At 50.3% G+C, this 21,123-nt stretch overlaps 1 long non-coding RNA gene across 1 annotated transcript in view; it reads right to left on the bottom strand.

The window, feature by feature from the left end:
* Window positions 1-3,120: 3,120 nt before the first annotated feature.
* LOC142924013 (uncharacterized) overlaps window positions 3,121-21,123 on the bottom strand; it is a 31,662-nt gene continuing 13,659 nt past the window's right edge. The window contains exon 2 of the long non-coding RNA XR_012941144.1: window positions 3,121-3,867. This is a non-coding gene — a long non-coding RNA (uncharacterized LOC142924013). The remainder of the gene's footprint in view (window positions 3,868-21,123) is intronic.

Below are 21,123 nucleotides of genomic sequence, written 5' to 3'. Positions count from 1 at the left end.
GCTCTCACGTGTGACACACCGCGTGTTTACACAACGCCCGTTTATCCATCCATTTAGTACGTACGCATGGAGGGGGGAGCGGGGGGGTTAACCCAAATGCGTACGCTTGCGTAAGAGGGGTCTACTGACATATGATGTACGCATAGGAAACGGGGGGGGGGGTGAAGCCTCAATAATAATTTGTCTACATTGGCCTTCAAAACGTATTTTTATAGAGGAGGTCAGTCCCTCCATAGGACAACAACCCCTGTCGACTTCCCAAGTGATTGGTTCTAATTGACCACTGGGCCAAGGTCTGCCATTGACCAAGTGACTGCTATTTGGAGCTCGCAACCTCCCACGCTGTGATTTGAGGTCTCAGATCACTGCACCACCCGACTAAGTTCATAACCCGTGCATATAGGCGGGGTTTGACTTCTATATTGGGGGGAGGGGGGGCAGGCATTCGCTTTGTCCCTCACATTAGGAATCGCGGGTGCATATAATTAATGTATTTTTTCATTTTAATTATAAACTACTGAAAAAACATTAATAAAGGTGCCCAGTTTGGGCGGGGAGTTCCCCCCCCCCCCCCATCGTCCCCCCCAGACAACTCCGCCCATGCCTTGACATCTATAATATGGGGGGGGGGGGGGTTGGGTTAAATCGCGTAAATAAAAATGTGTCGTTAAACCCGCCACCACCCGACACAGCCAATGAATAAGAGTAGTCACGTGTGTGACTGTGTCGGGTGGTGGCGGCTTTAATGACACATTCATATATTTACCTGATCGAACCCAAAAAAAAACTCTTTATGGATAATATTGGTCGCGAAAGCCTACGTGTTAAACTGCATGTGCATCTGTTTGAATAATAATGTCAATGACAACAGAATTCGTCCAAGCTATTCTACACACCATAGACCGATTACCAGGAGGGGATCCAAAGGAATAATGATAAACAAACGTGAATGCGGTGGTAAACAGGAGACTTGTGTTTTTAATTTTAGTTTACTTTGCACAGTTTCAATGGCCTACAGTGCAAAGCAGCCAACAATGATGAGCACCGATTATGCGACAGCAGATAAGAGAATGAACATGTTTCTTGAATTGAGCGAGGCTATAGGATCTCACGAAAGCAGACAATGGAAGGCAGTTCCAGAGTCAGGCGGGATGAATTTCTTCCGTTAGTTATCCAACATGTTCTGAGCTGCAAAAACTCAACAGGAGCACGTTCAGAAATATCCTAAACGTTAAAACAAACGCATTTCACGAGCTGTAATATACCGACATGCAAAGTGAGAAGACTACAAATACAAAAAGTTGTAAATTGATTAAAGCAAATCACCTTAAAGAAAACATCAGAGAGTAAAAAAAAGTTGTGCGTTAAAGCACGATGTTAAATTGTCAACACAGTTATCTTTTCTGTACATTTGCATGAGGGCTGATGAGAAAAATAGCATGTACTACAGTTTTATGCAACCGATAATACATTTGAAACTCCAACACATATATCAAAAAAATATATTTTTTGCTTAAAAAACGTCTTGTTGTAAACTGCTGTACTTTTTGAATCTTTTTTTTATATATATCAAGGTTTTTTCTCCCCCCTCCTCCATTGGCAGACTGGTCCTCCAGAAATGATTTCATTAGCTCCAGATAGTGTGCAAGGCTGAGATATGCTCCTCACCAAGCTAGGACCCCCGAAAGTCAATGGAAGGGTCCAATTCTTGTTACTGTGGCACAATAGGCCCTGTCACTTCTAAGGCGGCAAGCATGGTAAAAAAAAACAATAGAAGCCAACTTGCCTGAAGCAGCAAGGGCTCCTGTCAGGCATATGTGCAGCTGACTGCCATTTAAAGACTAATGGTGAAGGTACGGCAGATATTCGTGCCATTCTTGGTTCATCATTCGTGACAGCTCCCCCTCGGCGTTTGCTAACTGGACATATCGTCATTCCGCGGAAGGGATCTTGTATGCCTCAATACACGACTTAAACATTCACACTGTTATCTGCAAGTAAATATAATCGTGAGCATGATTTTGAATTGTATATGGTACGTTCAACTTTTTGCATCATAGAGGGAAAAAAATAATGTTCACTTGTTGGGTGTAATTACAGTTCGGCAAAATATTGTACGCATTCATGTCTGGCCAGCATACAGTTTTTAGTTGCATTTCTCATCTGTGTGTATTGCTATAATTGTACCTACAGTTGATGTTTTAAAAATGTAAGTGGCAATGCGGCAGTTATCAGGTGAGTTGACTTTAAATGTATTCTGTTGCGCCCTTTTAGTTTTGCAGAATTTTCCCTATTTATAACTATTGAAATATACGCCCTTCTCAATTTCTGCATTGTGCAGCATGAAACATATTACAGGGTACACTGCCTCAATGAGATTTAAATGCTCTTGCATATTGTTCGTTGAGGTGTTAATTGTACCCCCAAGGACAAGTCGTGTCACTTTTAGAAATGAATTAACACAGTGAAGAAATTAAGCATATACCGTATATAGTAGAATTTATTTACAGTATATGCAATTGGACAATACAGTAGAATGGCAAATACATTTTTTTCTAAATACGTTTCCAATTAGGAATGTGATCCTGGGATATTAAAACCCTTTTGGGCAAAAACAAACTGAAAAAACAACTCACCAAACATTCTGACTAACAATCTTCATGAAATTTGGTTAGGCTTTCATAGAGGATTAACATATTTACAGTTTTATCTGGATGGCCCGAAGCATCACATGATGGACACTTGGGCCAATGGATTACCCACAGCTTTCAAAGAATTCAGCCATGAAATAATTAAAAGCAAGTGGCCCTTAAATGACTGAGAAATTTACAAGGAACTTAATAGCAAATAGTGCCGAGCCAATAAGCAGTATAAACATTTGACAGATGGATTTTGTAATTGTTAAAATCATCATTTTTTTATACTCTTTGCTTCTTTCGGTAAAGTCACGTGGATATAAAATAAAATAAATTAAATCACGTTTTGGGCGCAACACAAGCGTCCGTCATCAGGTGGGACAACCACAGCAAGAAACAATTGCTGAAGTGGGCAAAAGGGCTGCTGTAACAAGAGGCTATACAGGTGTAAAGGAGTTCCCGATGACTCACTCGGAGGCTAAGGTAAGGTAAGGGCTTCCGCCAAGGTTTTATTACAAATCTTTAACAATACACAGGGGTGAACAACTCCCCAGGGGTTAGGGGTCCCGGGCTAGGTCCCGACACAGCCGGCTGCCCTGTGCTGTCTCCTCTGCCCCGGCCGTGGGATCAACCAACACGGCCGACCGAGGAGCACAGCCACGTCTAGCCTGGCACTGTGCTCTCCCCTATCCCTACCCTCTTGCCCCTGGCTCCCCGTTCCACCCTTCTCAGACCCTACTCTCCAGCTACGACCCCGCTTACGTCACGGGGTCCCCTTTTTATCCTTGAGGAGCCGTGACGTCACTCTGCTGCCCCGAGCGCATGACGTCACGTCATCGCCCTGGACAGCACGAGTGATGCCACTTCCCCATTCTACTCCTCTACATTACGCCCCCCTGTGAAAAAAAACAGCCGACCCGGCTGCAAGAAAACCCCAACCTTAGGGCAGCACGGCATCCCAGGCATCACAATAACAACAACCAAATGAACGGGAAAAAAGTGAGACGGCTTCTTCCGGCCGGCAGTGCCGAGCGGGCGCCGGGGCTGGGTCCGACGAACAGCAGCCCAGGCCATCACCGGAGCCGCATCCCCCTTGAACGGGTATGCGCTGCCGGCCCGCTTCCCCGTGTGGCATCCACCGCCGGTGCAGGTGGGCTGTCCACAGGCAACAGGCCCACCGCCGTAGCCTCCGGTGGCCGAGGGGTCCCCGCCGGCGCTACTTGGAAGGGCCCTGGGGGCATACAAACAGGGCGAACGCCGCCCCGGTCAACAGGACCCGGCCGGACAGGCACGACGGACGCATCACCCGCCGGCCGCCCCGGAGTTGGGGGTGGATCCCCCAGGGTAGATGGAATATAGCGTTTGAGCCGGGACGGGTGCACTATCCACCGCCGGTGTCCGAACCGAATCCGGACGCACTGCGGCCGGGGGACTTCCACGACCACAACGGGACCCTGCCAAGGGCGGTGCAATTTGGCAGATGTGCCAACCGGGACCTGGGGACAATGCAGCCACGCTTTCTGGCCCGCTACCCACGGGAGGCCCGCTGCCTGGTGTTTGGGCAGCCGCTCATTAGCCGCCTGCCGGCCGGCAGTATTCTCGGCAGCGGCCTGCCGTGCCTCGCGCAGCCGGTCAAGCGCAACTTTCAAAGGGACCGGCACAGCCGACCCCTTCCTGGAGGAACCCACGTCCAGTTGGACGTGCACCGGGGGCTCCGGCTCCCTCCCGTACATTAAATAAAAAGGCGAAAAACCCGTTGAGGCATGAGGAGCCAACCGATACGCTGCCAAGACCCCCGGGACGAACAGGTCCCAGTCCGATTGAGACGTGTTCACATGGTGGCACAGCATGGAAGTGAGGGTGCGGTTCAAGCGCTCTACCATCCCGTCCGATTGGGGGTGGTAGGGCGAGGTGCGGATTTTCTTGGTGCCAAGGAGGTCACACACCTCCTTGAGCAGCTTAGACGAGAAATTCCGCCCCTGATCCGTCAACAATTGTTCCGGCGCACCCTTGTCCAACACGTACCCCTGGACGAACGCCTCGGTGATAGAAGAGGCCGACTGATTGACCAAAGGCCACGCCACAGGCCAACGTGTGCGGTACTCAACGCCCACCAAGAGGTATTTATGGCCCCGTTGGGATGCAGGGAATGGGCCCAAGATGTCGAGCGCCACGAGTTCATTAACGCGAGAAACCCGGATGGACTGCAGCGGGGCCCGGTCCTGGACAACTGGGGCCTTCCTCCGCGCGCAGTCGTGACAACCCTTCAAAATCAGTGCCACGTCACCCTCCACACCTGGCCAGTAATAGTCCCGCTTAAGGGTCAATAGGGTCTTGTGGTAGCCAAGGTGCATAAGCTTCTCATGAATGGCTCGGGTTAATTTACCACGTAGGCTAGTGGGCACAACCACGCAATAGCGTTCCAATTGGGCATCCCAACGCATGAGGAGTCCGTCATGCACGGCGATCGCTGGGGCCTTGAAACGGCTAGAGCCCAGGGCGCAAGCACACCCGCCGCCTGCCGGCAATCTGGACAAACCGTCCGCATTTCCATGCAGTGCCCCCTTTCTGTGGATTACGTCAAAGGGGTAATCCTGGAGCACCTCGAGCCAGCGGGACAGCTGACCCGAGGGCTGACCAATCCTCAGCGAATATTGCAGGGCCGCGTGGTCGGTTCGGACTGTAAACCGCCTACCGTACAAGTAGGGCCTATACAATTGAACAAAAAAACTATGGCCAAAAGCTCCCTCCGAGTCATGCAGTATCGTCGGAGACAGAACCCGACTGCCGTAGGCTACCACCCTCTCCACCCCGTCGACCACCTGGGCCAGGACTGCCCCAATGCCCATGTCGCTGGCATCGGTGTCAAGCAGAAAGGGCTTCGAGAAATCGGGGTACCCCAAGGGCGGCGCATCCGCCAAGGCCGTGCGAAGCATCGCAAAAGCAGCCTCCTCCTCCGCGCCCCAGTAAAGCCTTTGGCCTTTGGCAGAGAGGGCGTGCAGCGGCTTCGCAATCGTCGCAAAATCGCGGACAAACCGGCGATAGTACGATGCAAAGCCGACGAAGCTACGCACCTCCGCGACAGATGTGGGAGTCGGCCACGTCCGGACACAAGCCGTTTTCTCCGGGTCCGTGGCGACACCTGACGCACTAACAAAGTGTCCCAAATATTTCACTGATGGTTGTAGCAAATGGCATTTCTGGGGTTTAAATTTCAAGCCCGCAGCGCGCACTTTGACGAACACAGCCTCGAGGCGTTGCAAGTGCTCGTCAAACGTACGCCCAAAAACAATAACGTCGTCCAAGTAGATTAAACAAGACTCCCACTGCAGCCCCGCCAAAACCATCTCCATGAGACGCTGGAAGGTGGCTGGGGCCGAATGAAGACCCATAGGAAGCCGATTGAACTCGAACAGCCCCTGGGGCGTGCAGAACGCTCTCTTGGGTCTAGAGGCTTCGTCCAGCAACAATTGCCAGAAGCTGGAGAGAAAATCTAGAGTCGAAAAGAACCACGCGCCCAAGAGGGCGTGCAGGGAATCATCCATGCGAGGCAATGGATATGCGTCAGCCACCGAGATCTTGTTCAATTTACAGAGATCAACGCAGAACCGGAGACTCCCGTCCCATTTCTTGACTAGCACAATGGGGACACCCCAAGGGCTAGTGGAAGGGGAGGCGATGTCCGCTGCCAACATTTCGTCGACAGCCGAGCGGACATGCTCCTTTTCCGCAGGGCTAAAGCGGTGGGAATTAAGCCGAATAGGGGCTGAGTCGCCCATATCTATGTGGTGTTCCAAAAGAGTAGTGCGACCCAGATCAAACTTACTTTGGCTAAACACATCGGTGAACCTCTCGATGAGTTCGCGGAGTTGCTGACGCTCCCCGGTGGACAACGAGGCATTCTCGTCGCACGTGGCGATCCATGATGCGTCGGAGTCCCCCGCACGCATCACGCCCGCCACGACTCCTCCATCCAGGACAGCGCTCTCGGGTGGGGGAGCCGGGGTCGCGTGCGCCAGGACGGCACCGGCCGGGATTACGATCGGCGTGGGCCCCGAATTGAGGACCTGTAGAAAAAGGTCCTGGCCCCCCGACATGGCCGTCAAGGCGCCCACCAATCCCATCGTCCTTGAAAAGTAACTCGACGGGGACAGGAGGATACCTGTCTCCGTGAAGCCCCCTTCGAGCGGTCTGCGCAACCTAAGGGGTAGCAAGATTTGTGACGCCGGCGGCACGGTCACCGCCGCCCTATTCAAGGCCCGCACACTGGCAACCAAGGGAGAAAGGACGGTAGGCGATTGTAGGAATTGCAGCCGCCTCCCTGACGGAAATTCCACACAGCCCTGGTCAACAAGAATTCGAATGGGCATTCTAGACAAAAAGTCGGACCCCAAGAGGCATAGAACTGCCAAGGTCTTGGAGACCAAAATAGGCCCGGCCAACTCAATCTCGTCCACCTGAACCGACGCTATAACTTGGCCCAATATGCCCAAACTGCTGCCGTTCGCGGCGACACAAGCCCCACGAACCGGCCCTAACGAACCGACGCTGCGGGGTAGGAGCTTGAAAGTGGCCTCTGAAATAATGGTGGCAGACGCCCCCGTATCCACCAAGAGGCGAACTCGCACCCCCTGCACGCAACCCGCCAACGCTGAGGAGCCAGCAGCTGCCGCCACCATCCGATGCGCCAGCGCGTTCCAGTGGCGGGTCAGCCTGGGCCATCCAGTGGGTGACAATGGTGGTGCACCCGACCCCTCGAGGACAACCCCCTGACAATGAACCCTAGCCCCGCTAGATGCATGAGGTGAGGGGGGCGGCCGCGCGGGTGATGCGTCGCGACTCGCCTGGGGCCCTGGGCTCGATGCCGATGAAGGTCCGGGAGGAGTTGGAGCCCCCTGGCTGAAGGCCCCCGGGGCATTCCTACACCCCCGCTCAATGTGGCCCTGCTGACCACAGTGGAAGCAGGTCACCGTGGCAGTGTCCTGCGGGCGGGAAGGTCCCGGCTGCCCCCGCTGCTCCGGACGGCGACCACCCGCCCCCCTCCCGCGACGACCGGGCATCGCCAGGGCCGCGAGGGTGTCCACACCCTGAGAGGCGGCCTCCTCTTCTGGCGCCGGGATCCCCGCGCACGCCGCCATCCGGGGCTGTTGGCGGAGGGAGAGGTGCGCCTGAATGTTTTCCGCCACCGCCAACGACGTGATCTGGCGATCACTATTTATGGACAAAGCGATCCCCAGCTCACGTGCCAGGTCGAGTAGCCGTTCCAGGGCCATCGAGTCCAGCGCCCTGCCCTGTATATCAGGGTATGCGACCTGTGCCAAGGCCAGGAGGGAGCAGCGGATAACCAATGGAGATTCCCCCTCCTCCCGCCGCCGTAGTGAAAACTTCTGGCGTGCCCTGGATGGCGGCTCGAGAACATCGGCCATCCGGAGGTACACTGTCGGAAGCGTAGCCTTATCGGCCGGGGGAATGGACTTGAAGACCTGCATCGCCTTCTCGTCCAGATAGGTCGGAAGGGCCCCCAACGCCTCCTCCATGGACCAGCCGACCGACATATACGCCGCGTCGAACCGGTCCTGGAAGGCCAACCAGTCGCCCACTTTCGTGACAAACGGCGCGATGTGGGGTAACCGGCGCAGCCCCTGGCCGCGCGGTACGGCAAGGTATGGAAGCCCCCCGACTCCCGCGGGCCACCCTGCAACCACGGCGTGGTGCGGCAGAGTTGCGGCCCCCATAGGCCACGCCGAAGACGCGGTGGGTGGCGGCAGAGCTGCGGCCCCCATAGGCCACGCCGGAGACGCGGCGGTATAACACGGCCCCGCGGGGGCCCCTGTGGGCCACCCAGCAGGCGCGGCGACGGATCGATCTGCAGCCGCAGCCACAGCAACCTCCCGCGATGCGGCGAGGGGCGGCGGCGTTGCGGCCTCCCCGGGCCACGCCGTAGACGCGGCGAGGTGTGGAGGCGCCACAGCACCCGCAACCCACCTGTCCGCGGCGCCGTACGGAGCCGCGGTGCCGGCGTGCGTGCCTGCGGCGGCCTTCGCATCCGCGGCATCCTCCCGCGACGCGGCGTGGTGCGGCAGCGTTGCGGCCCCCGTGGGCAACGCCGGAGACGCGGCGAGCAGCGGCCGCGTTGCGGCCCCCCCGGGCCACGCCGTAGACGCGGCAAGGTGCGGAGGTGCAGCAGCGGCCGCCGCCAACCCCGCCGGCGCGGCGGGATGCGGAGGCGCACTAGCGCCCGTGACCCACCTTGAAGGCGCGACGAGGTGCGGGCCCGCGGCATCTCCAACGGCCAGCCCCGCGGCCCCGTCCGCATGCTGAGCCGCGGCAGCCCCCGCGGCCCCTCCCACAGACGCGACGAGGGCCGGCGGCGTTGCGGCCTCCATGGGCCACGCCGCAGACGCGGCGAGGTGAGGAGGCGCAGCAGCGCCTGCGAGCCACCTCGCAAATGCGGTGGCATATGGATCCGCGGCCCATCCCACAATTGCGGCGGAATCCGCGGCCCGGCTCGCCGGTACGGCGAGGTGCGGAGCCGCGGCAGCGACATCCGCGGCAGCCTCCGCGGGCAAGCTCGCAGCCACGGCGAGGCGCGGAGCCGCGGTAGCGACATCTGCGGCAGCGACATCTGCGGCAGCCTCCGCGGCCAAGCTCGCAGCCACGGCGAGGTGCGAATCCGCGGCGGCATCCGCAGCCGGATCCGCGGCCGCCACGGCCGCAACAATGGCTGCCGCTTCCGGCGTCGCAGCGGAAATTACGTCCGCTTGCGGCTCCCCCACCAACATGGCCGCCACCTCCGGCGGCGCATGAAAAATGGCGCCAACTTCCAAATTGGCGGGCGGCAAAGCGGCGGGAATCCGCCAGTGCCACGCGGAGTGTGGGCCGGGTGGGTGCGTCCGCGCTCCCACCTCTGTAAGGGCGGCGGTGAGCTGCTCGATCGCCCGCAGGAGCAGCTGCGACCGCTCCTCGGCATCGCCCCCCGCCACCGGCGGTGGTGCGCTGGGACCCCCAGCCGCCGACACCACCTGCCCCGCCGAGTCCATCTCCATGGCGACGGACTGCCCCCGGGTCGCAGCCGGAGCCTCCCCGACGTCGTCAGCACTCTCCATGGTAAATCTGATGGCTGGGTGTATGGAATTGATGTGGTCGAAGAATTGGTCTAGAGCAGGCCGGCCATGTGGCCAGATGACAAAAGTGTCATCCACGTACCTCTTCCATAAGGTTGGGCGCAGAGTGGCAGTCTGAATGGCGTCAGTCTCAAATTTCTCCATGAAAATGTTAGCTATAACCGGAGATATGGGGGAGCCCATTGGGGTGCCCTCAGTTTGTTTGTAGAAAGTTCCATTCCAAGTGAAGTATGTATTGGTTAAACAGTGTCTCACCAGGGGGGGTACCTCAGTGTTTAGTCCTTGATGAACCAAGTCTTCAATGATTGCGATGATGTCAGGTACAGGAACCTTGGTGAATAAGGAAACTACATCAAAACTGACAAACAGGTCGTCTGGGGACAAGGAAATACCCTTGATTGTCGATACCAGGTGAGTAGAATTTTGTACCGCAGAGGTGGTTTTTCCAGTGAAAGGACGCAGGATTTCAGACAAAAAACGAGCCAGTTTGTAGGTGGGGGAGTTGATAGTAGAGACGATGGGACGAAGGGGTGTATCTACTTTATGTATTTTTGGTAAGCCGTATAATCTTGGTGGCCTGGCAGCAGAAGGTTTCAACGAAAACTGTTTAGATTGATCAATTAATGCGGTTGAATCAGAAATTATTTTGTTTGTTTGTTTGTGTAGAGGTGTTATGGGACGGGGACACGCGGTTGTAGGGCGGTGGCTACAACCACGTCCGCTACGGCCACCACCCTGGGGGGCTGTGGTGGATGCTGGGATCCCTCCCAGCCCCACCCCTCAGAGAGGGACTGTATAAAAGGTGGGACCCGGAGAGCTGAGGGGAAGTTCGACTCAAGCAAGATGAAGAACCAGTGAAGAAAGAAGACCCACTAGCTAGGCCCTGGAACTCCCTTGATCCGCTGTCCTTTTGAGGGCCCGGGCAAGGCAAGCCAGGGTGTGACACCAGAGCCGCGAGGGCCGATGTCCTTCTAAGGGCCGGACTCGTGCGGCTGGTGGTCGGGACCTGCGCCCAAGCTGGGCCAGGTCAGAGAGCTCGGGAGATAGGGCCAGGTGTGAGGGAACCAGGGAGCTAGCGCGGGTAAAGCTCGGGGACCGTTCCCTCTGTAGAGTACGGGTGAAGAGGCCGTTATCTCTTCAAGTATTAGATTCGATACTGTAACAGAAGTGTTTATAATAAATACGTGTTGCCTCTAAGAACAGTCTCCGACGTCGATAAGGCCACTACACAGGTAAGAGAGGGGGGAGGAGCCAGGGAGGAGAGATAGAGAGGGGGGTGTGGGGTAGGGGGAGTGGAGTGCTGCCAAGTGGAGTGCTACTAGAAGGGATTAAAGGGCGAGCAACGACAAAATATCAGGGGGGGGGGGGGGCGGGTGGGGAGGGGAAGACAGCGGGGCTGGGAGTGGGGAGCTGAAGCAACAGGAGATGCGGATATGATGGCAACACCATAAAGCATTTAAGGTTTTACCTGGTTAATAACATCTTTCCAATGATTGCTAAATTTGTATCCATCTTGGTTGAAGTTATGTCTATGTTTATATATCTGGATGGCTTCATGAACAAACCTTTGATAGTAGCCCGAAGGTTTGCAAAGCACCTTGGTCTCGGAAAAACAATATCATGAGAGCCCACAGCGTTATAGCAATGGTCAGCCACGGCGGAGGTATTAGTCCTGCCGTGTTTCAGATCTGACTTGTGCTCGCGAACACGGTCCGAGACATGTTATTTCGTTTCCCCAATGTAACAATCACCACAGGTGCAACTTAGTTTGTAGACTTCAGGATATTGCATGTCAGGAATGACATCCTTCAAAGATGGGATTAGATCACGGATTTTGTGTACTCTACTACATTTATATTGAAATAACTTGTTTTTAAAGTTTAATTTAATCACAAAAAATGCATAGCTAATGCCCAGGTCCTTGCAAACCCTACACTGTTATATAGAGAATAAATACATTGGCCGCATTTGAGCCTATCACACAACCGGATTTGCAGCCAATCCCAGTGCAATCACTCGCCTCAAATAATATGGCATCTGAAAGCAGCTCAACCATCAATAATGTACGCACAGGTATGACACTCACAAATGCAGTGCTGCTGTTTATGGTTTGTTATATATTTTATTATACATCCTTGAGTGGAGTAACAAAATCATGGTCATGTTCAACAGGAAATAAAAATCGACACGTAACATCTAAGGCTGTCAATACCGCAGTTCCTCTTATATCACACGTAAATATGATGAACTCATCCACAATGAATCGATTAATCTGCTTGATGTGACTATGTTATCTGTAATGGAGTGGACTAGGTTAATAATATGGCTAAGCAGGCGCCAAAAAGTATCGTTTCATTTTCTGCGCTGGCCAGATGCCTTCAAAATGCTTCAGTTGTACAAAGCAAACATTTGGCTTGTAGTCAGAATTCTGTTGTACCATCTAAAGTTAGGCTCCTAGCTCCTACCTAACAGTTTGATGGAAGCCAATGTAAAACAGTTCAGTTGACTGATGTACCTGCTTTCAGATATACTCCAATTAATCTCTCACCATCGTTCAGTCACTTCCTTAGTCACTCTTATTGTGACTACCTGGGCCATTATTTTCATGAGTTGAACATCCCAAACTATGAGGCACTGTTGAACTGTCATTCAGTCACCGGCGTGAGAGTTATAGGGAAGGGGTCACTCACACAAGCTGGGGCCTGTACGAAGGTAAAATTAAACTCGGATAATCTCCCTGAGGACTTGAGACATGGCACCCGGTGGCAAAAACATTGATGCAGAAGGGAAAAAGGTTGCATACTAAAATGCCAGCCTGGTCATCTGCGCTAATCAATGCTCAACAGCCAGGCAGTGGTGTCACACGACTCTGATCCAGCAATGCGGCAGGTGGGGGTTGGTGGATCGCACAAATGCTGTGAAACTCTCTCTTCCTGCGGGCCTCAATGTGCTATGCCCTGGCTCGCCAGCAGAAGGCAGTACAGCAAATTGACTAATCGTCATCTGTTTCTATCTGTACGGGGATAGAGTGTTACCCTCTCGCTTCTGTGGTTTTTCTGCAAGTGCTCTGGTTTCACTAATTGGCTGAAAGCATCTTAAAATAAAAACCCAATGCAGGTGTTTCCTGAAAGAGGGTTCAACGACTCATTGTGGCTCTTCTGGATAAATAAGTAAATTATTATAACAGAGTTCCTATCCACATCAACTTAACTTTGCCTTGGTGGTCTAATGAGGCAATAATATTCCAAAAGAAGTCATAAACATTTATCTCTGACAAAGATTGTGCCAGTTGACGATTAACAAAAATACATTGCGTTGGACACTTGCCATCAGTATTTGTGAAAGAATAACTGAAGCTTGAGACCACATTCTGAATTCTAATTTGGATGCAACAGCATGGCTTGTAAGCTTTTGACACTTCGCCTAGGCAGCACAAAGGAAACAAATATAGAAATGGTCGACCCACTCGTGATCCCCTTCATTATGTATGCACTTAACCCCCTCCCGGTATCACTCCCCGATAGTGAAGTGATAATGTGCAGTAACGAATTGACATCCCCGATGGTGAAACAATAACATCTCCAAAACCGTGCTTCGATGTGCAAATGCAGTGCTGCTGTTTATGGTTTGTTATATATTTTCTTATACATCCTTGAGTGGAGTAACAAAATCATGGTCAAAAATAAGAATAGGTTTTACCCTTTCTGGCAATAAAACAGGTGTTAAGGTGTTCAAACGCCAAATAGATACCTTTTGCAAGGTATCAAGTCTCCATTAACCACACGTACTTGTGGCAAAACATGTAAACAAACATGCTCTGACAATATAGCCACCGTACAGCATCATTTAGTTTTTTCAAAACCATGGGAAAAAATTAACACGGACCCACTCGTGATCCCCTTCATTATGTACGCACTTAACCCCCTCCCGGTATCACTCCCCGATAGTGAAGCGATAATGTGCAGTAACGAATTGACATACCCGATGGTGAAACAATAACATCTCCAAAACCGTGCTTCGATTTGAATCTCCTTTCATAGACTAAACCCTCCCTGTGTCCCTCTGCCACGCCAGACCCTGCATTGTTTTATGGCCACCCCACATAATCAATGTTTCGCGTGGCACTCCGGGCATCGCAGGCATCGTGGAGAAGGCACTAGATTTTCAACTGAGCCGTAATTGTGACCACACATTTTTTCCGCAGGAAAAGTAACAAAACCGAGTTGGCTAACTCAATCTCGGCGATCGTCTTCCCTTCGAGCGCAATCAAACATCTATTAAACCTTCCCGATGTACCTTATCCCGCTGTACTGGGGTTCAGTCACGCACGCCCTCTCTTACTCATGATTCAACTATAGCAGTGAACGTGCAGCAAGCCTATGAAAAAATGGGCAGAACTAATAGCGCAACACATGGAACACTCACTCAAATCTGCAGGTAAGCAACCCCTCTCAAATCGGGTCACACACCCATTCCTAGTGATGCAGGTCACTGCAATGGTTGGAAGTGATACAGCAACAGCACTCTCAGATGATGTATGTTGAACTAACTTCGCACCGTACGTAGCCAACTGTGCTAATCGGAGGTGCGATGATAAAGGTTTATTAATATTTTGTGAAACAATTCTCACGTTTTTCTCTGATTCATAATTCATTGTTTGGTGAATTCTTGTAAGTTGAAGGTGTGTCGTGATGATGTATGTTCATAGCTATCATATAAAACACTGTAAACAAAACAATGTCAACTTCGGTGTCTGCAGATGTAAATACAATGAAGTTTAAGTGGACGCTATTGATGTGATTGCTCAGGTGAGGAGGACCATGTTGATATTGGCTCTAGATATTAGCACCCACGCCGATCGCCTGGACCAAATCTTTTGAGATGTATGCTGTAGGTATATATAGAGTAGGTATATAGCCAGTAGATAGAGTCAGTAGATACTACAGACCCTATTGTATGTAGGATGTGTAGGTATTTTGGAAGGGAAAAAAACACCTATATGTGTGCAATGATATTCAAAATAAAATGTGTATGATATGTAATACAAGTGTGCGATATACTTAATGAATGTATAACTTAAGTTATTAAGGCCATTCATATAAGGGCACCACGGTGGCGAGATGTTAACTACCTTGCTTGATGTGCAGGAGATCGTGGGTTCCATCCCGACCCTGACTCCTGTATATTTAGAGTTTGCATGTTCTCCCCGTGGTTGCATGGTTTTCTTTCTGGGTCCTCCGGTTTTTCCCTCCACATTTAGAAACATGTGTTTAGAGTATTTGGCTGCTAAACAAGCCACTTTGTTGACCTATCATTTGTAGCCAAGTTGCCTCTGAAAAAAAGCGATATAGCTCATTGGGCTTAACCTGATAGAAAAGTAGTAAAAAATAGTATTAATATTGTGGCCATGATATAAATTCTGTCTTGGGAAGAGGCTCCCTGAACCTGTTTTTTACAAAGATCAACATTCTAATGAACTATTTAATATAAATTTTAATTCAAATACATCATCAGTGCTGACTGTGACAGTGTTTGAATTTTCCAATAATGTTTAAGAATTGTCAAGAAGAAATTTGCACTTACCTCAGGAAACACTGTCAAGGCACTTGCAATGAGGCCATCTGTGCCTCCACAAAATAAAACATTTTTAACAAAAAGTAGTGGTACAATTATATTACGTAGTCACTCATATGCCATGTTAATGTGTCGTATTAATCCAACTGGAACAGCTAAAGTTCCCCAGTGTCAATACGCTACTTATATGCAACAATTGGTTTGAACAGAAAAAACTCACACAAAAGTGACACGGATATCACGTGCTTTATATCAGAGACTGCAGAAATCAACATGGGCTTCACAGATCATGGCATGGTGTCATTGCAAAATATATAGTCCGTTTGTTTAAAGCCCTTTCAGAGCACGCACCTGGCCCCAGGGCATTGTGTAAGCTCTTTCGAATGTTTCCACACTACCTCAGCATCCCATAGAGATCCATTTGAAGCTCTCTTCTTGCTCCCCCCCCCCAATTCAAAGGTCTACACCACCGTACTTGTAAGCTCTTTATAAGTCAAAAGAGGAGTAGATATTCTGCAAGCTATTTAAAGGAGTATCGTATGTCTCTGTGAAGTCCAAACTAGTTTACACAAGAGTCCCAGTTAAATCTTCAAAAAAGGTATTCCAGGTTATAAAAAATAATAATAGGGTTTTTCCCCTTTTTTCTGGCAACAAAACTGAAATTTTTTACAAGGATTCATGTCTGCATTAACCACAATACTTGCAGTCAAAATGCAAAAAAAAACATACTATGATAATATATGCATTGTCCTTGAAACTGATTGGTCCACACCAGAGAAGGCTTTCTTTTGAGCCTCATCTCAAGTGGTGCTCGACCAGATGACGCCAAAAGGCGTACAGCTCAAAGACAATGCACTATCAAAGTAATGAGGGCTCGGGTAAGTATCTACATCATTAGACCTCCTTTGCCAGTACCAAAATATAATAATAGGGTTTTCCCCCTTTTTTCTGGCAACAAAACTGAAACCTTTTTTTTACGAAGATTCATGTCTGCATTAACCACAATACTTGCAGTCAAAATGCAAATCTGTACGCCTTTTGGCGTCATCTGGTCGAGCACTAATTGAGACGAGGCTCAAAAGAAAGCTGTCTCTGGTGTGGACCAATCAGTTTCAAGGACAATGCATATATTATCATAGTGTGTTTTGTTGCCAGAATAAAGGGGGGAAACCCTATTATTATATTTTGGTACTGGCAAAGGAGATCTAATGATGTATTCCAGGTTATTTTAACGTTTGAATATTTAAAGTCCATTCGGAGAATACAAAACATAGCATCTATAGAAATTACAAGCTGTTGGAAGATGGTATACTGAATTTCCAGGGTACTGTAATGAATGGTGTGGATGAAGGTTGATAAATCAAGGTATTGTTTCTTTACAGCAGAGAAACAGAGTATGAGCAATAAATAATTTAAACAAATATCAACACAAATTCACTTACAACGTAGATTGTTGTAGCCCACATGATGACCCATGTATGATATTGGGTTCGGCCACTTGGTAGCTTTATGTCAAAATTAATATCAATAACCCTCCACCACCCGGCAAAATTGTCACGTTCACAAAGACATATATACGTGCCGATGTATTAATCAATTCTGACCAATGAAGCTCCTCACCAGTGGCTTAGCACTTTTCCACACTTATATTCATGAAAGGTCTAAAGTCACCGGTAAACCAGGCTGGGTAAGATTAATTACTTGAGGCCATTGTTTAGAATAGTTGTCCTGGCCAAAACAAAAAATCCTGACCAACATATTCCACCCACATAAGCTGACCAGGAGAGTAATGTGGCATGCACCCAGTGAACACCACATTATTGCTGAATGTCTATCACTCTAATCTCCAAGTTTTTGAAGTCCAGAATCGATACCAAAAATAAATTCAACTTATTCGGTGTTGCCATAGAGATTGACTGAAGTGAAGTGAAAAATAAATTACAATTGTAAGGCGCATTTTATCCGTAGGTCTTAATGTGCTGTGTATAGAAATCAGAAATAATCAAAACCTGGATAAAAGGCCAGAACGAGCAGGTGAATGCAAGATTAAAGAGGTGAGTTTTCAAGTATGATGCAGACAAACTACAGGACCCTTTAGTAATGGCAAACCTTCAGGCCAAGATTGGTTTTAGTTTTTTTTTTAAGTTTATTTATTTTGGTATAGCCCTGTGAGCCATTCGGCTCTTGAATCGGGTGCAACCACAACAAACAAAAACACGAACAAGAAAACATCTTAAAGTGACTGTGACTGCAAACAGAAAATCCATGAAAAAAAACAGCAAAATATTCCTGAAAAAAGCACCGTACACCAACGCTGTGTGCAAAAATTCCCAGTGGGATGCAAGTCAAACAACAACAACCACAAGAAAACTTAGATTAAGGCCATCAGTCTAACTCCGTACTACAACAAAACAAACATGTCCAAACCAAAAAACTTTTCCAAATCACCAAAAAATAAAGCCATAATTGCAACGTAACAGTGATCACAGGGACTGTGACCGAAATTTTACAATAAACTACATAAATAACATGTAACACCAAATCCTAGAGCATAGCTGGCTGCATGAGTTACTCCGCAACAACAGAAGCATCAGTCGGAGTATCAAATTTTTCAAGGCACCTTTAAGATCAGCACGTTAAATCAAAATACAGATAATACTTTGCAGCGTCATCCGGAGCGAAACATTTTATTTTACGCCAATGAATAGCAGTGGCAGCTAGGGGTGTACAACTCCTCTAGAGCAGTTTTGAGAAAATATCTCATTGGTAGCGATTCAAGTTGCAGTTTATTGGCAATAGCATTCCAGACTCTGGGGGCATCAATAGCAAAGGCCCTTTCTCCAGTTTTTGTACGGCAATAGGGAATGTGAAGCTGGTAAATGAGCGAAGACCTGAGGTCAAATTTGTTCTTTGAAACTGAGGAGATCCAGCATGTAGTCTGCGGATTTTTTTGAAGGTACATCGTGAATAAATAAGATCTGGTGCACAAGCCGTCGAACATTAAGAGATGTTAAGTTTGACCCAATGTAGAGATCACAGTGGTGAGTCATATATGGGCAATTCAATGTAAATCTTAAAGCCGAGTGATAGATGGAATCAAGCTTCTTCAGTACAGTACTTGGGGCTGATTTATGCACGATGTCACAGTAGTCAAGTAGAGGCAGTATGGTAGCTTTTATCAATTCCAAACGGAACATTGGGGGGAAGCAGTGCTTGTGTCGATACAGAAAACCAATTTTTATTTTTGTCTTATTACCAATATAATCAATGTGAACTTCTTGGTTCTTTCGGTAAAGTCACGCAGAATGTTAATAAAAAAATAATAATAAAACATTATAAAATATAAATATCACGTTTCGGCCACAACACAAGTAGCCTTCCTCAGGTGAAGAAACAGAACTGTCAGGAAGACAGCGCGTTAGTGAACACTGCCAAGCTTGGCAGCGTCTTTTAAGCTTGGTGGGAGGAGCAGAGTGCCTTGACGAAGGAATTTACATATCAACAGGATTTAGCATTGAAATAGCTGTGTTAATGTGTTGGATTAGCAGGATGTTAAAGTCAGAATGTTAGTGTGAGGTATTAGCATGTCGGTTTCTTTTTTCTTTTTAACGTTAGCACCACGGAAAGCGGTAGCTCGCAGATGGTGTTATTTTTAAGAGCAGAATGAAGTTGGGAAGGAGTGCTAGTGAAGTAATGTGACAAAGATAGTGTTTAAAAGGATACAATGGTGGAGTGTAGAAGTGTCTATGAGCTGTTTCATTAGCAGGTGTAGTGGCAAATCGAGCAACAAGTATGGACGCAAAGTAACGAGGGTAGCTGTTTGTAGAGTTGAGTGTGGCACTCGATATGGCCGGGAGGGACAGCAGTAGGATACACAGCAGGAGAATTGCCATCTCTAAAATATCCGGGGTAACCACAGATTAACACACAAGCGGAAAAGAAAAAATATATACTTGTAGGCCGAGCGCGAGAAAACGTCTTGCCGCACTCGTCACTCATGCACGGCTTCTCGCCCACGTGCTAGGGTTGAACAGCGCCCCCCCAGACAGGGACAGCAGATTTTTGGCTGTTGTGGGCTCGGCTGAACCGCTCGCACCACCACCTTTCCCCGCCGCAGGATGGTGCTCGAGCTAGCCCTCCTTGAGCTCAGCCCACGACTGGAATGTCGTTTCTTGGCCTCTTGTGTCTCTGCTGCCTGACCAGACGGCCCCACTGAAGCCCACACATGGGGACTCTTCAGTCACGACCCTTGGCCGTCTTGACGATCTCCGTGAAGTTTTCCAGGAACACAGCTTGGGGTCCGTGGCAATGTTGCCTTGGCAGGATCACAGCTTGGGGTCCGTGGCAATGTTGCCTTGGCAGGAACACAGCTTGGGGTCCGTGGCAATGTTGCCTTGGCAGGAACACAGCTTGGGGTCCGTGGCAATGTTGCCTTGGCAGGAACACAGCTTGGGGTCCGTGGCAATGTTGCCTTGGCAGGAACACAGCTTGGGGTCCGTGGCAATGTTGCCTTGGCAGGAACACAGCTTGGGGTCCGTGGCAATGTTGCCTTGGCATTAACACAGCTTGGGGTCCGTGGCAATGCTACCCTGGCAGGAACACAGCCTGGGGTCTGTGGCAATGTTGCCTTGGCAGGAACATAGGTTGGGGTCCACGGCAATGTTGCCTTGGCAGGAACACAGCTTGGGGTCCGTGGCAATGTTGCCTTGGCAGGAACACAGGTTGGGGTCCACGGCAATGTTGCCTTGGCAGGAACACAGCTTGGAGTCTGTGGCAATGTTGCCTTGGCAGGAACACAGCCTGGGGTCTGTGGCAATGTTGCCTTGGCAGGAACACAGCTTGGAGTCCGTGGCAATGTTGCCTTGGCAGGAACACAGGTTGGGGTCCACGGCAATGTTGCCTTGGCAGGAACACAGCTTGGAGTCCGTGGCAATGTTGCCTTGGCAGGAACACAGCTTGGAGCCCGTGGCAATGGTACCTTGGCAGGAACACAGCTTGGAGTCCGTGGCAATGTTGCCTTGGCAGGAACACAGGTTGGGGTCCACGGCAATGTTGCCTTGGCAGGAACACAGCTTAGAGTCTGTGGCAATGTTGCCTTGGCAGGAACACAGCTTGGAGTCCGTGGCAATGTTGCCTTGGCAGGAACACAGCTTGGAGTCCGTGGCAATGTTGCTTTAGCAGGACACAGCTTGGAGTCCGTGGCAATGTTGCCTTGGCAGGAAGACAGCTTGGAGTCCGTGGCAATGTTGCCTTGGCAAGAACACAGGTTGGGGTCCACGGCAATGTTGCCTTGGCAGGAACACAGCTTGGGGTCCGTGGCAATGCTACCCTGGCAGGAACACAGCTTGGGGTCCGTGGCAATGCTACCCTGGCAGGAACACAGCCTGGGGTCTGTGGCAATGTTGCCTTGGCAGGAACACAGCTTGGAGTCCGTGGCAATGTTGCCTTAGCAGGACACAGCTTGGAGTCCGTGGCAATGTTGCCTTGGCAGGAAGACAGCTTGGAGTCCGTGGCAATGTTGCCTTGGCAGGAACACAGCGTAGGGTCCGTCGCAATGTTGCCTTGGCAGGAACACAGCCTGGGGTCTGTGGCAATGTTGCCTTGGCAGGAACACAGCTTGGGGTCCGTGGCAATGTGCCTTGGCAGGAACACAGCCTGGGGTCTGTGGCAATGTTGCCTTGGCAGGAACAGAACTTGGAGTCCGTGGCAATGCCGCCTTGGCAGGAACACAGCTTGGGGTCCGTGGCAATGTTGCCTTGGCAGGGACACAGCTTGTGGTCCGTCGCACT

Source organism: Petromyzon marinus, chromosome 7 (genome assembly GCF_048934315.1).
Source record: "Petromyzon marinus isolate PM22_M1 ecotype Great Lakes invasive population chromosome 7, UKy_Petmar_22M1.pri1.0, whole genome shotgun sequence".
Lineage (NCBI taxonomy): Eukaryota > Metazoa > Chordata > Hyperoartia > Petromyzontiformes > Petromyzontidae > Petromyzon > Petromyzon marinus.
This window is presented reverse-complemented; position numbering and strand designations above follow the sequence as displayed.